Raw genomic sequence first — 20,579 nt, 5'->3', positions numbered from 1 at the left:
ATACCAATCTAACATCTCTCCATCTATTACATAATCTACCTTATCTGTTAATTTTAGCATTAACTTCTCATTAGGTTTATATCCTTTCTTTTTATTTACATTTTGATAATCTGTAAACTGTCCAATGTTTGCCCTAGTCTTTTCAGGAAAGAATGGATATTTCTTTGTTTTCTGTTTCAACTCATCATTATACTTTATATCAATGGTATAGATATATCCAGTATTAGAGCTAGAGCTAGTATATACTGTATCTGCTAAGCCAGTTCCTGGATCACACACTTTAATCTCACCAGTAGGTAAAGCTTGAACCATAGCAGAAGCATACAATGAGTTGAAGCCTAAATACTTTAAATAATTCTCTTCACCACCATACTCAGGATCTATCTAATTATTCATACATTTTACATGACAATCACCTAATACTGAAGCTAACCCACCTCTAATACCATGTTGTATTGTATCATAAATATTAACTGTATTTTCTCTATAATACTTAAGTCTAACATTAGTATATTTCAACCCACACAACCAGGTTAACCCAGGAGTAGAATATGTGTAACATGAATCTATTTCATAATATTCTAAACACATAGCTCTAAATTTCTCAAATACATCAACTGATAATAATACATCTGTTTTAAGATATAACATCATATAATCCTTTATTGTCTCACATTTAGTATCTTTCCAACAATCAATTGTTTGCTTATATTCTTTATCTGTAATACCACTTTGTTTCAACTTAGAATAGAATGCTTCCTTAGGTGGTAACGTTGTTTCATGTAATTTATCTATACTATCAAACCGTTCATATGGGAATATACCTTTACGTCTTTCTAAGCCACATTTAATTAATGTTTTACATTCTTCATTACTCAATGTTTTTTTTATAGCATCTAAGCTAAGTGGATGGAAGAACCTAAACATATCTAATGCTTTGGCATAATCCATATCAATACTAAAATAATTCTCATCAGTTTTAGTTAATACTTTTAGTCTAACTTTCTTTGCTAGTTTAGTTATAAATAGATGATTATCATAATTAGAAGAATTGAATGCATACATTGGTACAAATGTATTGGCATTGCCACCGCTTCGCGGATTCTTAGCTTGGAGGTTACAATTGTTGTAAGCATAACCTCTGAATTTACCATTTAGATGATTAGGATCTCTAACGATATCTTTAAAGCCGGTTTCCGGGTCTTCACCTAAGTTCTCGTTACAATAATAACATGAGGTAGTAGTAGTAAGTGGAGTAATAGTCTCTTCTTTCAATGGAATATTGATTTCAAATATATTTTTAAATAATTTATTATAATAATCTACTCTATCTACAAACCAATCAACTAATTTATCACCACAGTTACATTCATACTTATCTTCTAATATATCAGGATAGTCACTTTTTATATATAAACCACAAGCAATAGGAATGTGTTTACCATCTTTTATTATACATTCAAAATCATAATACATAGCAAATGGTACTCTGTTTTTATAATGGAACTTATCAAACTTTAAGTAATCATCTTTATGGAATGTTCTTCTACCTATATGTTTCTGTGTATTACATAAATCCAAATGTTTATTTAATGCATCTTCTGTTCTAAATGATACACAACATTTTAGACATGGATAGCATTTATTATGATTAGATGATGTTCTTAATAGGAATGATACATCTTTACATAGGAATTAATGATTATCCCAGTATAATATATTACATCCTTTAGGATCATTATAATTAATTAATACCGGATTAACAGTTTTATTTTTATTTAGATTGAATACATTAAATAATACTTTATCTTTATTTAGTTCTTGTATTTTCTTTAAGTGATAATAATCATATGGAGGTATAACCCCATTTGGTAATTTTATCTCATTAATATATTCAGGTTTATTATATTTACTAACTCTATTTGGATCACGTGATGCAGGATGTAGATAAGCAATTAGACACCATAGCAAACAATTATTGTCAGTATTATGTATATTAGATATATATATCTAGACTTGAATGGTAACTCAGTATCACATCTACCACTTGGATAAAACCTATGTATATACATTGTCCTTTTAACAAATCGTTGCATACTCCATCCAGATTGATTCATTTCTTGTTCCTGCATTCTTGTCTCAAGTTCCCCATTCAATAAATCTAAGTCATATGGGCCATTATATTGCCTAGTCATTAACCCAAAGGTGAATTCGTTTTCTTCTATCTTATCATCTGTAGGTTTTGTATACTTAACTACATCAGAGGTATTAAACTTAATATGGGGATGTATGTTATGCAATGACTCCAGTATATTCAAGAATTTAGGATCTTCATAATTACTACTAGTTATTATTATTTGATTATGCTTCATGTTATGATTCAATCCTATCTCTCCACTTCTTATTAACAAGTTTTTTCTGTTTAAGATTTTCTTTATGTTCATCTGATTCATTGTGTTCATTTTTATTATTATATCTTGTATTACATATACTGCAATATCCTCCACTTATAATCTTATCTATATCCTTATCCTTATCCTTTCCCTCTACATTATCTAGATGCATCTTTGTTTTTAAATGTTGGTCAACACTATATTGACTCAGACTTGTCTTACATATCACACAATCAAACTTACTTCCATTCCTTACTATTTCCCCAGTAAACAATCTTACATTATTCCTATGTTTTAATGTTGTTACATGTTTATTATAAGCAGTATTATTATCAGGATACATATCACAACTATCACAAAACTTTATTCTTTCTTCTATATTGGTGTAACCACTTCGTGCATACTGCTCATCCAATTTTTGTTCTATATCCTCATTAGTAACTTTTATTCCATCCTCATAAGCACTCCCAATAATTTTATTTCTATTATACATTCGCTCAATCTTTTTATGTTTAAGTGATTGAATATGTCTGTTATAATTCTTTCGAGTTATCTCTTCATCACATTCTTCACATCTAATTCTATTTGTTTCAGGCTTTTGGACATAGACAAAATCATCAGATGAATCTAAGTCTAAATCTGAGTCTAAATCTGAGTCTAAATCTGAGTCTAAATCTGAGTCCTTATCTTTATCAGAATCTACATCTCTATCAGAATCTACATCTTTATCTGTATCCTTATCCTTATCATAACCACTTCGTGGATCTAAATCTGGATAATATTTTGCTTCTGCCTTGGCAATGACTCACGCATATCTTCTTCTCTTTGTTTTAATTTAGTAACCTGTTTATCATGTGACTCTCTTATTTCTTCATTTATTTGATTAAACCTTCTGATTGATTCTAAAGATTTTTCTAATTCTATCTTTTGTCTTTCCTGGTCTACTGGTTTGATTTCTTCTCTTGGTTTATTTTTATTTTTTAACATTTGGACCGCCATACTAGAAGCATTAGATGGAGCTTGTCCATGAGATTGAGCTTGTCCATGAGATTGGACTTGACCTCTTCCAGTTAGAATGTTCCCGTTGTTTTCTTGCACATTCATTTTTATATGCCAAATTTTGAAATATTATTATTTATATAGCTTTTCAATACTATAAAATGATTAGTACCAAATGTGATAAATGTAAAAATAAGGCTTGGTGTTAGAGTTGTGATAAATGTCAAAGTAAACCTTTATCATGTTTTGTATGTGATGAAATTATAACATATAGAGAAAGACATAATCATATGAGTAAGCATTATAATGATCCAGACCAATATCTAACATGTCATTAGTGTAAAGTAAATAAACATATCTCTCACTATAGATTCAAACATTACACTTGTAGGATGTGCTTATATCTCAATAGATATAGATTTGGTCACACTAAAGAAAGATTTAAAGAACATGCAAAGAAATATAATATCAACGAAGCTGGTTTCCAGATCCATGAAGCTGGTTCCCAGATTGAAGTAAAGCTATGACTAATTATAAAAAGTTTATTAAAGAATGAATTAACAATTAATGATGATAGAAAGTTTATTGAAGCCTCTATTCGATTATATAATGTTTGTGATATTTTTTTTAATAAAAATGACTAAACTATAAACACTTATAAAATTAAACAATCTAGAAAAACAAAACAGAAAGAATAGATTAGAAGATAAATTAAAACAACAAGAATATTATGGAGAAATAGAAGAGTTATTTGATCCTTTAACTAAAACACTAAATACAAACAATGAAGCAATGCAAGCACAAAATGAACGGAATCTAGCATTAAGTGAACAAACATTAAGAGCAATAGATTGGCAAAATCAAGAGTTAGATAAACAAACTAAGATGATAGAGCAAAATAGAAATGGGGCATTAATGAAGCCAAATTTGGCCCATGGTGAAGCATGGACGAAGTCCCATGAAGCCATGGAGGAAACTCAAGATATGGCACCAGTTTTTGTAGATACAAAAACAGCCAAACTTCTTCATGACATGGGGGCTCAAACTAATCTTCAATTAAAATTAGAACTCATAGATTTACCTAGTAGGAGATATAAAATGAATGGTGTTGATATAACTCTAGAGCAGGGTGCATTTTTAGTTAGGGATAATGTATATGAGTTTTCAGAAGGATTTACTGATTTTCTCACTAAATCAAATATAACATATGATAATGTTGAGGAAGATGAAAACAAAATTAAAAGGTTTTTAAAGGATATTGGATATGATTTAGGAAAGGGGGATAGGAAAAGTGCTAGATATAGAGCAATAAAACGTATAATAGACGTAAAAGATGATATATTTGGCAGGGGATTAAATAGCAACCCAAATAATTTAGTAGAAAGACTAGAATTATTAATACTAGAAACAAAAGCTGGTCATGATGGGTTATATGATGAAATGCTAGATATATCTAAGCAACAATTATCTATGAATATTATTAACCAAAGCCAACTAGATAATTTTGTTTTTAATTATGGTAAATGAGCAAGCTCACAAGTTCGTATATAGGTGAAACCATGACTACGTCCATCATGGAACCTGCTTGGCTAGCCACGAGCAGAGCTCGTTCGCAGATGAGTAAGCTATCATGGAAACTGCTTGGCTTACCACGAGCAGAGCTCATTCGCAGATTGACGCATGGTCCTAAGTCTAAGTCTAAGTCTAATTGTAAGACTAATTATAAGTCTAATTACAAGACTAATTATTGTTCTAATTATATGTAAACAAATACAAAGATGACAAGAAATAGATTTAACCAAGCGAAACATCAATGGGGGAATGGAAACAACTTAACACTAAGTAAGGCTCGTGGGTTTTTCCTAGAAGATAATGATAATATTGATATGAAGGATACCTATAAAATTACATATGTTTATCCTCCGATAGATGTTGTTAATAAAGAGTATTGTGACAATAATTTATTATCGTCTAATAATAAGATTGACATCTTAAGTAAAAACATAACTGAACTAAGATAAGGTAAATTTGAAGAAATTACAATTGACCGACTAAATGTAAACAGTATTGGTTTACCATCATCTACAATCAATGGAGATACAGTATGGATTGATGGTGATACAGTTGAATTAGTTTCTCTTAACTCATCTAATATATCTACAATAGCTAGTAAGTTATCTGAATTTGAAACTAAAATTGTTCATATTTGTAACAAAGTTTCAGCTGATACCATTTCTAAATATAATGAACTAAAAGTAGAGTTTGATAATAATAAGTTTAATCAGTCAATTACTAATATTCAATTGGGTGATTCATGTGTTGATAGATGGAGACGTTTAAGAGATAATCATATATTAATGATGAGGATAGTTATAAAATATATAATAGCTATGTTATTAGAAAGTGGGTTAGTAGACAATAGAGAACAAGAAAGACTAGAGAAGTATTATAATTTTAAACAAGAAGATATCACTAAGGATATTAGGGGTTATTTTACTAATGAAAATAAGCAAAGCAAGGAGCAATCCAACAACACCGAGTGAGAGAATACTATATCCAGATTTGTCATCAGTATCAGAAAGATTGATAAACGAAAAAATCCAAGATAATAACAAAATTTAACAACAATATTAACATTATAAAAGATATTAGAAATTATTATGAAACTGAAACTAATAACTATAAAAAGAAGCTAAGCAGATATAAGAATTATATTAACATAGCTGAGATAACAGAAATAGTATTATCATCAATAGCAACAACTGCAACAACAACATCAGTTTCATTAACAGGTATAGGATTAGCTTATTCTATACCAACAGCTTTTGCTACAGCAACTGTTTGTGGTTCATTATCAAAAACAATTAATACTAAAATTAGAAACAAAATTATAAAGTATTCACAAATGTATATTTTAAGTAAACAGTTTGGCGATAAGTTTAATAAACTATATACTAAATCAATGAATGATAATAAAATAGATAATGACGAGTATAATGAATTTGTTAAGTTATATGAGGATTATAAGAAGAACAAGAAAAAGAAGCTGAGTTTTTTTTTAGATTAAAGATATTAGTGCTTAGTAATAACAATGTTTTTAGTAATAATAATATTAGTATTAATGTTTATCGATAATCATAAATATAATATAATCATAATCATAAATATAATATAATCATGGTTATAATCATGGATATAATCATAATCATAATCATAATCAAATAATTATCTTTTCTTTGTACCTAAGTATAACACTCTTCCTTTTTGTACTACTATTATACCTTCACCAGTAGTTGCAAATTTAATTAAATCAGGTGTGGCCGCTAGAGCTGCTTTAGGGTTTCTAGATGCAGCTGCACTTCCTATTTTACTTGCTATTTCTAATGCTCTTACTGGATTATTAGCTACTTTCTTTCCAAAGTTAACTGTAGCCCTACCAACACTTTTAAAGAAATCTTTAAGTCCTTCTGTTTCTATTGTTGCATCAGATACTGTCATTGATTTATTCCTTCTACATAAAACACAATTACCTTTTAACATTTTAGTACCTTTTAAAGTAATAGCTCCTCTTATATTAACAGTATAACTATAATGTCTACCTCCAACACAATATGAATTAGTTTTGAACTTATTTAAAAGACTGATTTCTATATATAAAAAATAATGGAAGTTAAAAAGTATAATCCCTTTGTTGTTATTAAGCCTAAACCCAAGCCTAAACCCAAGCCTAAGGTTAAGCCCAAGCCCAAGGTTAAGCTTGAAGCTAAAGGCTTGGCTCTTGAGAATAAAAAGAAATTAGACATTATTTATGCTAAAGGTTTTGTTAATATTAATAAGAAATAATTAGGTATTAACAAGAGTAAAAAGAGTAACAAGACTAACAATTAGAGGTGACTAGCTATAAGTATAAGTATATGGTTATGTATAAGTATACGTATATAATTATAACAAAAACTATATTATACTATAATTATAAATTATCGCTAGAGTTATATCTAAAATTATAATTATCGCTAGAGTTATATCTAAAATTATAATTATCGCTAGAGTTATATCTATGACTTAAATTATATCTATAACTTAAATTATATCTATGATATTATATCTACCATCTTATTACCATCACTATTAACACTAATAACCTTTCTAGTTAATACTAATGCATGACATATAACATCTGCAACTGCAGCACTAAATTTAAAATTAAGTTGTATTGGTTGTGGACCTATATGATCCCTTTGATATCTAGTATCGAATACATATATTCTATAATTACTTTTGAATGTTCTATGATTTATATATGGTTTTATATTATGTGGTAGCCCATTATAATCTTTATTAAAGCTAACAATCTCTTTAAAAGCCTCATTATAATTATTGGTTCCATAATTAATTTTCATTCTATCCTCGGGATAAAACTCACTACCAATCTTACAATAACATTCAGTAACATTCATTACATCAAATGTACTTGCATCATGAGTTTGTTCATTAACATTATTATTTTCAAAACCAACTATTATATATTGCGGTCTTTCCATACCACTTTCCATACCTAGATCAAACAAGAAGTTTATAGCATTGGGTACATTCTTATAAAATGTCTTTCTTTCATAATAACTAAATTCTACATTATTCTTCTTATTTAATCCTTTCTGCACAATAATTCTATTATCATTACTAGGATCAACACTAGGCACACACCATGATATATCTCTAATTTCTATATTACCATCATTAGCAACTGCACCAGGATTAGCATTAATTCTATATAGAGCTCTATCATTATTATTCTTTTTTAAAATTAGTTTAAATCCTAAACCATATATGATCTTTTCTAAATCATTTACGAAACCAAATAGATCACTCATCTTAACCATCATATACATATGTCCTCGTTGTGCAGCAATATGGTCACCTTTAAGTTGACTATCTCTATTGCCCTGATTTCTAACAAAACCACTCTCATATTCATCACCAGTACTAGTTAATAACTTATACATCAATAGATTAGGATGACAATGATCTATATATTCAATAGTCCTTCCACCACTAGTTTCAAGCTTAATTGAGCTAAACAATGCCATCATACCATAATTAACTAATCTAATATTAGCATCATTAGCAAATACACCACCAGCATCATCTGATACAACAAACTCTATCTCTAGATATGAATCACGTAAATTTAAGTGATTCTCTTCTCTATTCAGTATGATATTAATGTTAGTATTAACCGTATTCATTGTTGCCAGATTATTAGGTTTATATTTTATAATCTTACTTTTGTGTATATCATTATTATAACTATAAGTTGTATCCAAATTAAAATCCATTTTTATTAGATAAAAAATGACAGACAACTTGATATTATATGAACTACAAAACATACATGAAGCTTTAACTAAAACTAAAGAAGAGTATACACTTAACTTTAGAATGATAAAACCAGCAGAAAAGTTTAACTTTAGTATAAAAAAACAAGGAGCACTCAGCTTTGATATAGAAAACTCACTAGCCTCATTACTAGGATTTAGAAAAATAATTTATAAAAAAGGTAGATATAAATCTCAGAAAATTATTGATATTATGGGTTTTAGTACTATTAACATTCATTGTAATGTGATATCTGGAGCTAAAGATAATGGTAAAGATACAGACATACTATATACTTTTAATCTAACTGAACCACCAGGTTAATTGATAAATATTATACCAACTAATATCTTATATCAAAATGTAACTAAAGATAGAATAGAATATATTGAATTTCAAATTAAGGATGAGCATGGAAGACCTATAGACTTTAATGGCGATGTATTAAGTTTTACTTTACATTTGATTTAGACTTGTACTTGTACTTAGACTTGGGTTTAGACTGAGAATTATACCCATACTTTTATTTATACTTACACTGATACTTAAACTAAACTACAAAACTCTCCGATCCCAATTAATTCTTAGTTTACCATTAATATTTTTATTTTTATTTATATTAATGACAAAATAATTATAAGGCTCTTTCCATACCTTTTTACATATATTGGCAAAATCATTATAACTATGTTCAACATTATTAAAGAAATCTTGATATATTGATGCTTGGACTTTACCTCTCTGTTCAAATAAAATAAATAAATTAAAGTTCTCTCTAACACTCTGCCTATCCAGAGAGAACAGGTTTTGATTAAGATATAACATATTACAGTTATTATGTCTACCTCTACAAAAGTATTTATTAATAACTGGTTCTTTGGCTCTAACATCATCGATTATCATTAGTTTCTTTAAGTCTTTGGGTAGTTTATCAGGAGATGGTAAATCTTTTATATCTTTAATAAATTCAACATCTGCTTTTAGGTTTATTCTTTCTATACCATGGTACTGATCACCAGTAGGTCCAATGATGTATAGCTTATCAAAGTATATACAAGCTAGAATTAACTTTTTTAATAAGAATGTCTTACCACATTCACTAGGACCAGATATTATACATCTAAAGTTATCTGGGAATGCGGCTTCAGTAATTATATCATCATCATTTAGCTATGAATATAGATCATCATTTATGTTTACAGGGATATTGTTACTAAGACATTTTTTGTTGTTAGGTTTAGCCCTTTGATGTTTTTCACCAAATAGATATAAAAAATTATCTTTATCATTATCGTTATCGTTAACACTATCATTATCATTATCATTAACATTATCATTATCATCAACATTATCATTATCATTATCATTAACATCAACATTATTAGCAAAGCTACTTCGTAGATCATTATCTTTATCATTAACATTTTCTTTAACACTATCAATAAATTTATCATAATCAATAACATTATCATTAACATTATCATTAACATTACAACTTAAACAAGAACACTCATCATATATTCCTGGATATTTACATTGATTAACTAGAATATTCAAAGCACTTTTAATTCTAAATCCTCTATCAATAAGATAAATCATATATAAACAATAAGCCCCACAATAAGATTCATCATTGTATTTTCTCATTAGAGCCCAGATCAACATATTCTTCCAAAAATAAAGATGGAGTTTCTACACCAAAACAATCAAAGTAATATGTTGGACCACCTTCTCTTGTTATAACTAAAACCCAATGTGTACCTTCAGTTGGATGTAGATTTACAATAATGTTGAAGTTAGGATCCCTGATACTATCTGGAGTTTGATCTCTCATTACAATTTCAATTGGTGTTAGACTTATATCTTTACCTATATCTTTTATTCTGATATCACTCATAGCATTATTATCAATATTAAATTTATTATTGAATTCCTCAAAAGTTAGGATGAGCATTTTTATATAATAAATTTATTAAATCTAAGTCTAAATCTAAATCTAAATCAAATCTATATTTATTATATAAAAATGAAAACAGGTAGTGCAGTTTTTATTTTTATTATTATTATTGGAATTTGTTATATAATATATGATTCAAGACCAAGTAAATATACAAAACTAGAAGAAAGCTTTGGTGGATTTATGAATAGGACTCTAGTTAGATTTGAATATGAAAAGTCACCATTACATACTATTGTTTATGGTGGAACTGGTACAAGCAGAACATATTTTATTAGACAATATTTAAAATTATACTCAGTCCGAAATCAAGATCAAGATCAAGATCAAGATCAAGTTCAAGATCAAGCTAAAATTATAGTTATAGTGTGTAAAGATGACAGAGACTGGATAGATCCTGAGTCTAATAAGTTTTATACTGGGTTTAATAAATGTGATATAAATATGATCACAAAAAATAATATGCATAAATTTCAAAATTGTGTAATAGTACTTGATGATATGGGTGATAGGTTAAATAAGGATATAGGTTATTATTTTACTGAAGGTAGACATTATAATATTCAAATGATTGTAATGTGTCATAAACCAGCTCAAAGAATTAATACGGCAAGAATGAGTTGTGATACTTTTTATTTAACAACTTATAATGGACCTGACCTATTTAAAAACTTTAATGAGATATATAAATCTGAACATGACTTCAATAAAGTAATTAGTTAATTAAATAGTAACTATTATAATTATACAGATGGAATGTCAGATGAACTTCGTTATGGTATAATTAAATATAATAAAAAGGAAAATACTTTTATTATTATTAGTAGTAATAGAACAATGATATATGATTCAAGAGTTGGTTTCCTTGATTTAAAAGCTCTTAGTTTAAAAGATGATTAAGAAAGAGAAGATATAAATAAACTTATAGCATATATGAAACCACTAATGATTAATGCAACAGATAGAAATGTTATTAATCATGATAATTTTCAGTTTTATTTTAATAAACTTCTTACTTTAAATAATATTAAAATTCAGAATGATGTTCTAACTAAAGAAATGATTATGGGAAAGGGTATGAAAATTTTATCAAATATTGGTGGAATTATAGGCGCAGGTTTATTTATATTTAATTGTTTTTATCCCAATTCAATATCAAGAAATGCTGGAACTATAGCAATGGGAGCAAGCACAATGTTGAGTAGAGTAAATACATTAGTTAATGTTGGATATGAAGAAGAGTTGGAAGGTGAAACACGAAGCAGTTTGGTAAACAACGAACGAAGTTCGTATACTGATCAGGGAAGCAGTTTGGTAAACCACGAACAAAGTTTGTTCACTGATCAATGTAACTGTGAATTCGTCAATGAAGAGATGGGAATTTTGAATAGAAAGGGAGGAAGGTTTTTAAACAAACTATATATAAATAATGAAGAATTTAGAGAAGAGATTATAAATTTTGTTAAAGATAAAAAAATTGGACCTTGATTTGATTTTAGACAAGAGATGTAAAACTAATACACTCAATACTTTAGGAAATAAATATTTAACAGAGTGTATCACATCTAAAGATAATACTAAAGATTTAATTGAAATCATGGCTAAATATTATCTGCGAAGCAGTTTCACTGATCCACAAAGTTTCTACACCGATTCTACAGCATAGCTAATATTATCTGCGAATTTGCAAAACAATTCCGTTGAGCAGTTTGGTAAACCACGAACAAAGTTCGTTGGAGAACCACGAGGAAAGCTCGTTCACTGATAATTTTATCTATTAAAAATGCTTTTACAATGTTCAGAGTGTAACTATAAATGTGGAAACATTGCTGTTTTAAAATATCATTATGAATCATTTCATAAAGATAAAACTGATAAATGTATGTATGGTAATATAATATTAAGTGGTATTTGTGCTAATGATTTTTCCCCATGGGGTTGTTCTTTAAAAAATGGATCTAGTTCTAGTTCTAATTCTAGTTCTAACCCTAGTTCTAATTCTAATTCTAATTCTAGTTCTAACCCTAGTTCTAGTTCTAACCCTAATTCTAACTCTAGTTCTAACCCTAGTTCTAGTTCTAGTTCTGGTTCTGGTTCTAACCCCAGTTCTAGCTCTAGTTCTGGTTCTGGTTCTATCTATGACTATAACTCTAACTCAGATCCTAACCCCAACCCTAACCCTAACCTTATCCCCAACCCTAACCCTAACCTTATCCCTAACCCTAACCTTAACCCCAGCTCAGAAGTATTAACTAGATGTTGTAATAAGTGTAATTATATAAAACCACTAAATAATTTTGATGAGGGTAAGTATACATGTAGAAGTTGTACTTCAGCTAAAGTTAATTGTCCATATTGTACTTCTGTTGTGAGATATGATGGGATACGGGCTCATGTAAAGAAACAACATCCAGATATAGAATTGACTAGAGGATTTAGTAGAAATATAACTGATCGGTGTAACCGCTTCGTGGATAAAACAATTAATCCTAGTTGGCAAAGTCCTAGAGCTGTAAGTCCTTTAGTTATTAACCAAACAGAGGATCTGCGAATTTGCAAAACAACTCCGTTGAGCAGTTTCACTGATAGTTGTTCATGTAAATACTATAATTTGTATCATTTCTTATTAATAATGGAATAAATATAGAAAAAATAAAAGAAAATATAAATTCATTGAAAAGTATAGATAATTTGAAATAAAAAGTAGAAAAAATATCAAAAAAGAGGGAATCACTCTTTAAGAGGGAAAAAGAGCGATCTTTTCTACTGGGGATCACTCCGAATAAGAGTGAATCACTCTTAAAGAGTGAAATGTAAATTTTGCTTTGATTTTTTGTTTTTATTTTTGATATTATTTGATTTTTTTATTGAATTTAGAGCTAATATATAGTAGTGGATAAAACAAGGGATTCAACAAACAGTAAAATTTGGCCCGATTCGACATGCGCGATTAGCGTTAGGAGAAAGGGACAAATTTTACTGGTGGTTGAATCCCTTGTTTTATCCACTACTCTTGAGAGCGAAAGAATGTTCTAGAACAAAAACAGTCATGCAAGAACTTTGCATTCAAAAGATACACGTTTACAAGAATTGCTTCAAACTTCAAGAGCAATTAAAAGCTTAAGCTTACCGCTTCAAAACCCTATCGTATACAACTTATATCAATTAACACATCTATTTCAACATTCAAAATTCACACCTCGGAATTCTTGTTTTACTTGTTTGAGAATAATCAAGTTCTAATACCATTAGATTACAGATTAGGAACGGGGAGAAAGAAACTCAAATCTAATTCAAACCTTAATTCAAAATCAAAACCTTAATTCAACCTTGAGGGTCAGATGTACTCTGAAAGTCAGAAATATCAGTATTTTGAAGTTTCCATCATAAAAGTTCCAATTTCAAATGCCGCTCAACTTCATTCACAAAAAAGAGCAACTTACAAGAGTTGTACAAGAACGTAACTGCAGCATCGACATTAGCAAGCCAGTTCAGCCTGTACAAGAAATTGTCGAGGAAGTAAGCTGTACACAAAAAATCATCAGATAAGATTCCAAACGATAGATTAAGAAATCAATTGTCAATTCTAAAGTATAATATAGCCGGCAAATTGCCGTCGTTGACGCACATTTGGATTGAAACAGAAAAATAAAAAGAAAAAATTTTCCAAGTGTCAAAAAGTGTTCCAATATGGTGCGCAGTTTCAGAAAGATTATAAAAGTATACTTCATTCAGCCGCCAACTTGAAGGCTATTAAGCTTAAAAATAACATTATAAGCTAGCAATCGCTCTAATGAACTTTGATAACCTAATGCACATTGACTGAATAACCGGGCTTTATAGATTTATCCCGTTTCTTTTGATTTTGATCTTTTGTCATTGAAACTTTACTACATTTCAAAAATTAGGGTGCAAAAGAACTCAAAATTAATTCAGTTGAAACCAAGTGAGTTAAGTCAGCGACCGAAAAAGCCGCGACCGAAATTTTAAAAAAATGCATGGGAAAGTCTAATATTTTCAAAAATTATTCCAAACGTACTATTACTAGAATCGAAAATTGAGACAAACACCTTTAGCCAAAAAAACTAGAGTTAAAACGAGAAAACCGCGTGGCAAAAGCCTCATTTGATCATTAAAAATCGCTCGCTTAGCGCAAATTTTCTCGCCTACTTTTCTCGTTCTTAGAATGATGCTTGAACAAGAACCCCTCTAAAATCCCTCTGTGCTTGAGTTTGCTGAGCAGATAGACCCAAATACTTTTTTGAAGCAGCATTGACTTCTTCAGAAACACATCTTCTAAAATAGAAGTCACAATGACTCCTTTAATAAAACAAAGCACCATGATTCCATTAAGAAAATAGATCACCATGACTCTTCTACGAGTCGTAAGAGCGCCTTAAAAATACTACTTATAGGCTGGCATTTTACTAAAAAGGATATTTTAATTAAAAGTTTATTTTCATCAGACGGTATTTTAATCAAAAGGGGTATTTTAATCAAAACGGTATTTTAATCAAAAGGGTATTTTAATCAAAAGGGTATTTCAATCAAAAGGGTATTTTAATCAAAAGGGTATTTTAATCAAAAGGGTATTTTAATCAAAAGGGTATTTTAATAAAAAGGGTATTTTAATCAAAAGGGTATTTTAATCAAAAGGGTATTTTAATCAAAAGGGTATTTTAATCAAAAGGGTATCTTAATCAAAAGGGTATTTTAGTCAAAAGGGTATTTTAATCAAAAGGGTAATTTAATCAAAAGGGTATTTTAATCAAAAGGGTATTTTAATCAAAAGGGTATTTTAATAAAAAGGGTATTTTAACCAAAAGGGTATTTTAATCAAAAGGGTATTTTAATCAAAAGGGTATTTTAATCAAAAGGGTATTTTAATCAAAAGGGTATTTTAATCAAAAGGGTATTTTAATCAAAAGGGTATTTTAATCAAAAGGGTATTTTAATCGAAAGGGTATTTTAATCAAAAGGGTATTTTAATCGAAAGGGTATTTTAATCAAAAAGGTATCTTAATCAGTTTATTTTCATCAAACGGGTATTTTAATCCAAAAAATAATTTAATCAAAAGGGCATTTTAATAAGGGTATTTTAATCAAAACGGTATTTTAATTAAAAGGATGTTTTAATCAAAAGGGTGTTTTGATCAAAAGGGCATTTCAAACAACAAAATCCCCTTTCGCGCCAACCAGCATTCTTACTAATTATTGACGGATTACAGATAGAAGATGCAGTTCAAAACAATTTTCCCCACACCGAAGACAAGAAAATATAGGAAGATTGAAAACAAATATAGCAGTCATTTTAGCAGATTGCTTTGAAATCACTCTCTATTTGCTTTATCAATTAATTAAATCGAAAAATGATTTAGGTGAAAAACAGGCGAAAATTTAGGGGTCTTTAAAAAAGATCGGGACAAAAACAACCAAATAAACTACTGAATCAAAACAAAATTTAATTGGTTGACCATTGCAATCAGAGAAAAATGAAACCCAGCAACCGATAAAAGGAAACCATCATCCGACTCGGAAGAACTGCTCTCTGCAGACAGGCTACAGGCTAATCAGCTGTAGCTTGTCGTTTTGGCTAAGGATGTCATTAGAGTTTATTATAGGCCACCAATAAGACTTAAAAGAAAATCAAAAACAATTCGGTTGAAATCCGATTTATTTTTAGACGTAAAATTGCTAAGCTGCCTGACGTTCTGAAATAGAGCAAGGGGTCAAGCATGAAAAGCAAAAACAAAAATGGCTCAAAAAGACAAAGACCAACAGGGCCCATATAATGGCTACAAACAGTTTGAGAGCAATTAACATTCATTAACACAGCTTTCAGATTGCCATAAAATAATAAAATAGCCGAATAGCTTCGTAGATCTGCAGTCTTAAAAAAAACTTTTTTAAAATCAAATGCTGAGATGTTTTTAAATTAGGAATCTGTCAAAAATATTTCTGCCTCTAATAACTGAGCTCAAATAAACTTCAATTAGAAGGACAAACACTCACTTGACCTTATCTCTTTGAATTAAAGTAAAGAAAGCCAATTTCAGAGTTGTGTCAGGGTTAGTAAGTCATTTTTGAGTGAGGTGTGTGTTTGTGTGTGTGTGTGTGTTTTAGGTAAGTGTAGGGGGTTGGCGGTAGGTGTGAGGGTATGTTAGATAAATAGGGTTTTATAAAGGATCAAAATTCTCGAAATGACCTTGTCACCTTTAATAGTAACAGCAGCTCCTAATTTCTATGTTGTTTCTATATTCGAGTGGTAAAAACCTGTACAATCTCAATACTCTTCGAGTCGTAAAAGCCTGTAGAATACCAATAGTCCTCTTCGAGTCGTAAACCCTGTAGAATCTCTATACTCCTCTTCGATTCACTCGTAAAAGCCTGTAGAAAACCAATAGTCCTCTTCGAATCGTAAAAACCTGTAGAAAACCAATACTCCTCTTCGAGTAAGAAAAACCAGTAGAATCTCAATACTCCTCTTTGAGTTGTAAAAACCTGTAGAATACCAATACTCCTATTCGAGTAATAGAAACCTGTAGAATCTCAATACTCCTCTTCGAGTCGCCAAAACCTGTAGAATCTCAATACTCCTCATCGAGTAATAAAAATCTGTAGAATCTCCATACTCCTCTTCGAGTCAGTCGTAAAAGCCTGTAGAATACCAATAGTCCTCTTCAAGTCGTAAAAACCTGTAGAAGACCAATACTCCTCTTCGAGTAATAAAAACCTGTAGAATCTCCATACTCCTCTTCGAGTCAGTCGTAAAAGCCTGTAGAATACCAATAGTCCTCTTCAAGTCGTAAAAACCTGTAGAAGACCAATACTCCTCTTCGAGTAATAAAAACCTGTAGAATCTCCATACTCCTCTTCGAGTCAGTCGTAAAAGCCTGTAGAATACCAATAGTCCTCTTCAAGTCGTAAAAACCTCTAGAAGACCAATACTCCTCTTCGAGTAATAAAAATCTGTAGAATCTCCATACTCCTCTTCGAGTCAGTCGTAAAAGCCTGTAGAATACCAATAGTCCTCTTCGAGTCGTAAAAACCTGTAGAATACCAATACTCCTCTTCGAGTAATGAAAACCTGTAGAATCTCCATACCCCTCTTCGAGTCAGTCGTAAAAGCCTGTAGAATACCAATAGTCCTCTTCGAGTCGTAAAAACCTGTAGAATACCAGTACTCCTCTTCAAGTAATAAAAACCAGTAGAATCTCCATATTCCTCTTCGAGTCAGTCGTAAAAGCCTGTAGAATACCAATAGTCCTCTTCGAATCTTAAAAACCTGTAGAATACCAATACTCCTCTTCGAGTGATAAAAACCTGCAGAATATCAAAACTCATCTTCGATTTATAAAAACCTGTAGAATCTCCATACTCCTATTCGAGTAATAAAAACCTGTAGAATCTCAATACTCCTCTTCGAGTCAGTATTAAAAACCTGTAGAAAACCAAAACTCCTCTTCGAGTGATAAAAACCTGTGGAATCTCAATAGTCCTCTTCGAGTCGCCAAAACCTGTAGAATCTCAATACTCCTCTTCGAGTAATAAAAACCTGTAGAATCTCCATACTCCTCTTCGAGTCAGTCGTAAAAGCCTGAAGAATACCAATAGTCCTCTTCAAGTATTAAAAACCTATAGAAGACCAATACTCCTCTTCGAGTAATAAAAACCTGTAGAATCTCTATACTCCTCTTCGAGTCAGTCGTAAAAGCCTGTAGAATACCAATAGTCCTCTTCAAGTCGTAAAAACCTGTAGAAGACCAATACTCCTCTTCGAGTAATAAAAACCTGTAGAATCTCCATACTCCTCTTCGAGTCAGTCGTAAAAGCCTGTAGAATACCAATAGTCCTCTTCAAGTTGTAAAAACCTATAGAAGACCAATACTCCTCTTCGAGTAATAAAAACCGGTAGAATCTCCATACTCCTCTTCGAGTCAGTCGTAAAAGCCTGTGGAATACCAATAGTTCTCTTCGAGTCGTAAAAACCTGTAGAATACCAATACTCCTCTTCGAGTAATGAAAACCTGTAGAATCTCCATACCCTTCTTCCAGTCAGTCGTAAAAGCCTGTAGAATACCAATAGTCCTCTTCGAGTCGTAAAAACCTGTAGAATACCAATGATCCTCTTCGAGTAATAAAAACCTGTAGAATCTCCATACTCCTCTTCGAGTCAGTCGTAAAAGCCTGTAGAATACCAATAGTCCTCTTCGAGTCGTAAACCCTGTAGAAACTCCATACTCCTCTTCAAGTCAGTCGTAAAAGCCTGTAGAATACCAATAGTCCTCTTCGAGTCGTAAAAACCTGTAGAATACCAATGATCCTCTTCGAGTAATAAAAACCTGTAGAATCTCCATACTCCTCTTCGAGTCAGTCGTAAAAGCCTGTAGAATACCAATAGTCCTCTTCGAGTCGTAAACCCTGTAGAAACTCCATACTCCTCTTCAAGTCAGTCGTAAAAGCCTGTAGAATACCAATAGTCCTCTTCGAGTCGTAAAAACCTGTAGAATGCCAATACTCCTCTTCGAGTAATAAAAACCTGTAGAATATCCATACTCCTTTTCGAGTCAGCCGTAAAAACCTGTAGAATACCAATAGTCCTCTTCGAGTCGTAAACCCTGTAGAATCTCCATACTCCTCTTCAAGTCAGTCGGAAAAGCCTGTAGAATACCAATAGTCCTCTTCGAATCGTAAAAACATGTAGAATACCAATGCTCTTCGAGTAAGAAAAACAGAGTAGAATATCAATACTCGTCTTTGAGTCGTAAAAACCTGTAGAATACCAAGACTCCTCTTCGAGCATAAAAAACCAGTAGAATCTCAATACTCCTCTTTGAGTTGTAAAAACCTGTAGAATACCAATACTCCTCTTCGAGTAATAAAACCTGTAGAATCTCAATACTCCTCTTCAAGTCGTAAAAACCTGCAGAATACCAATAGTCCTCTTAGAGTCGTAAAAACCTGTAGAATACCAATACTCCTCTTCGAGTGATAAAAACCTGTAGAATCTCAATACTCCTCTTCGAGTCAGTCGTAAAAGCCTGTAGAATACCAATAGTCCTCTTCAAGTCGTAAAAACCTGTAGAAGACTAATACTCCTCTTCGAGTAATAAAAACCTGTAGAATCTCCATACTCCTCTTCGAGTCAGTCGTAAAAGCCTGTAGAATACCAATAGTTCTCTTCGAGTCGTAAAAACCTGTAGAATACCAATACTCCTCTTCGAGTAATGAAAACCTGTAGAATCTCCACACCCCTCTTCCAGTCAGTCGTAAAAGCCTGTAGAATACCAATAGTCCTCTTCGAGTCGTAAACCCTTTAGAATCTCCATACTCCTCTTCAAGTCAGTCGTAAAAGCCTGTAGAATACCAATAGTCCTCTTCGAATCTTAAAAACCTGTAGAATACCAATACTCCTCTTCGAGTGATAAAAACCTGCAGAATATCAAAACTCATCTTCGATTTATAAAAACCTGGAGAATCTCCATACTCCTCTTCGAGTCAGTCGTACAAGCCTGTAGAATACCAATAGTCCTCTTCAAGTCGTAAAAACCTGTAGAATACCAATACTCCTCTTCGAGTAATGAAAACCTGTAGAATCTCCATACCCCTCTTCGAGTCAGTCGTAAAAGCCTGTAGAATACCAATAGTCCTCTTCGAGTCGTAAAAACCTGTAGAATACCAATACTCCTCTTCGAGTAATAAAAACCTGTAGAATCTCCATACTCCTTTTCGAGTCAGCCGTAAAAGCCTGTAGAATACCAATAGTCCTCTTCGAGTCGTAAACCCTGTAGAATCTCCATACTCCTCTTCAAGTCAGTCGGAAAAGCCTGTAGAATACCAATAGTCCTCTTCGA

This window comes from Convolutriloba macropyga, chromosome 3, assembly GCF_964194025.1.
Source record: "Convolutriloba macropyga chromosome 3, txConMacr16.3, whole genome shotgun sequence".
Classification (NCBI taxonomy): Eukaryota; Metazoa; Xenacoelomorpha; order Acoela; family Convolutidae; genus Convolutriloba; species Convolutriloba macropyga.
This window is presented reverse-complemented; position numbering follows the sequence as displayed.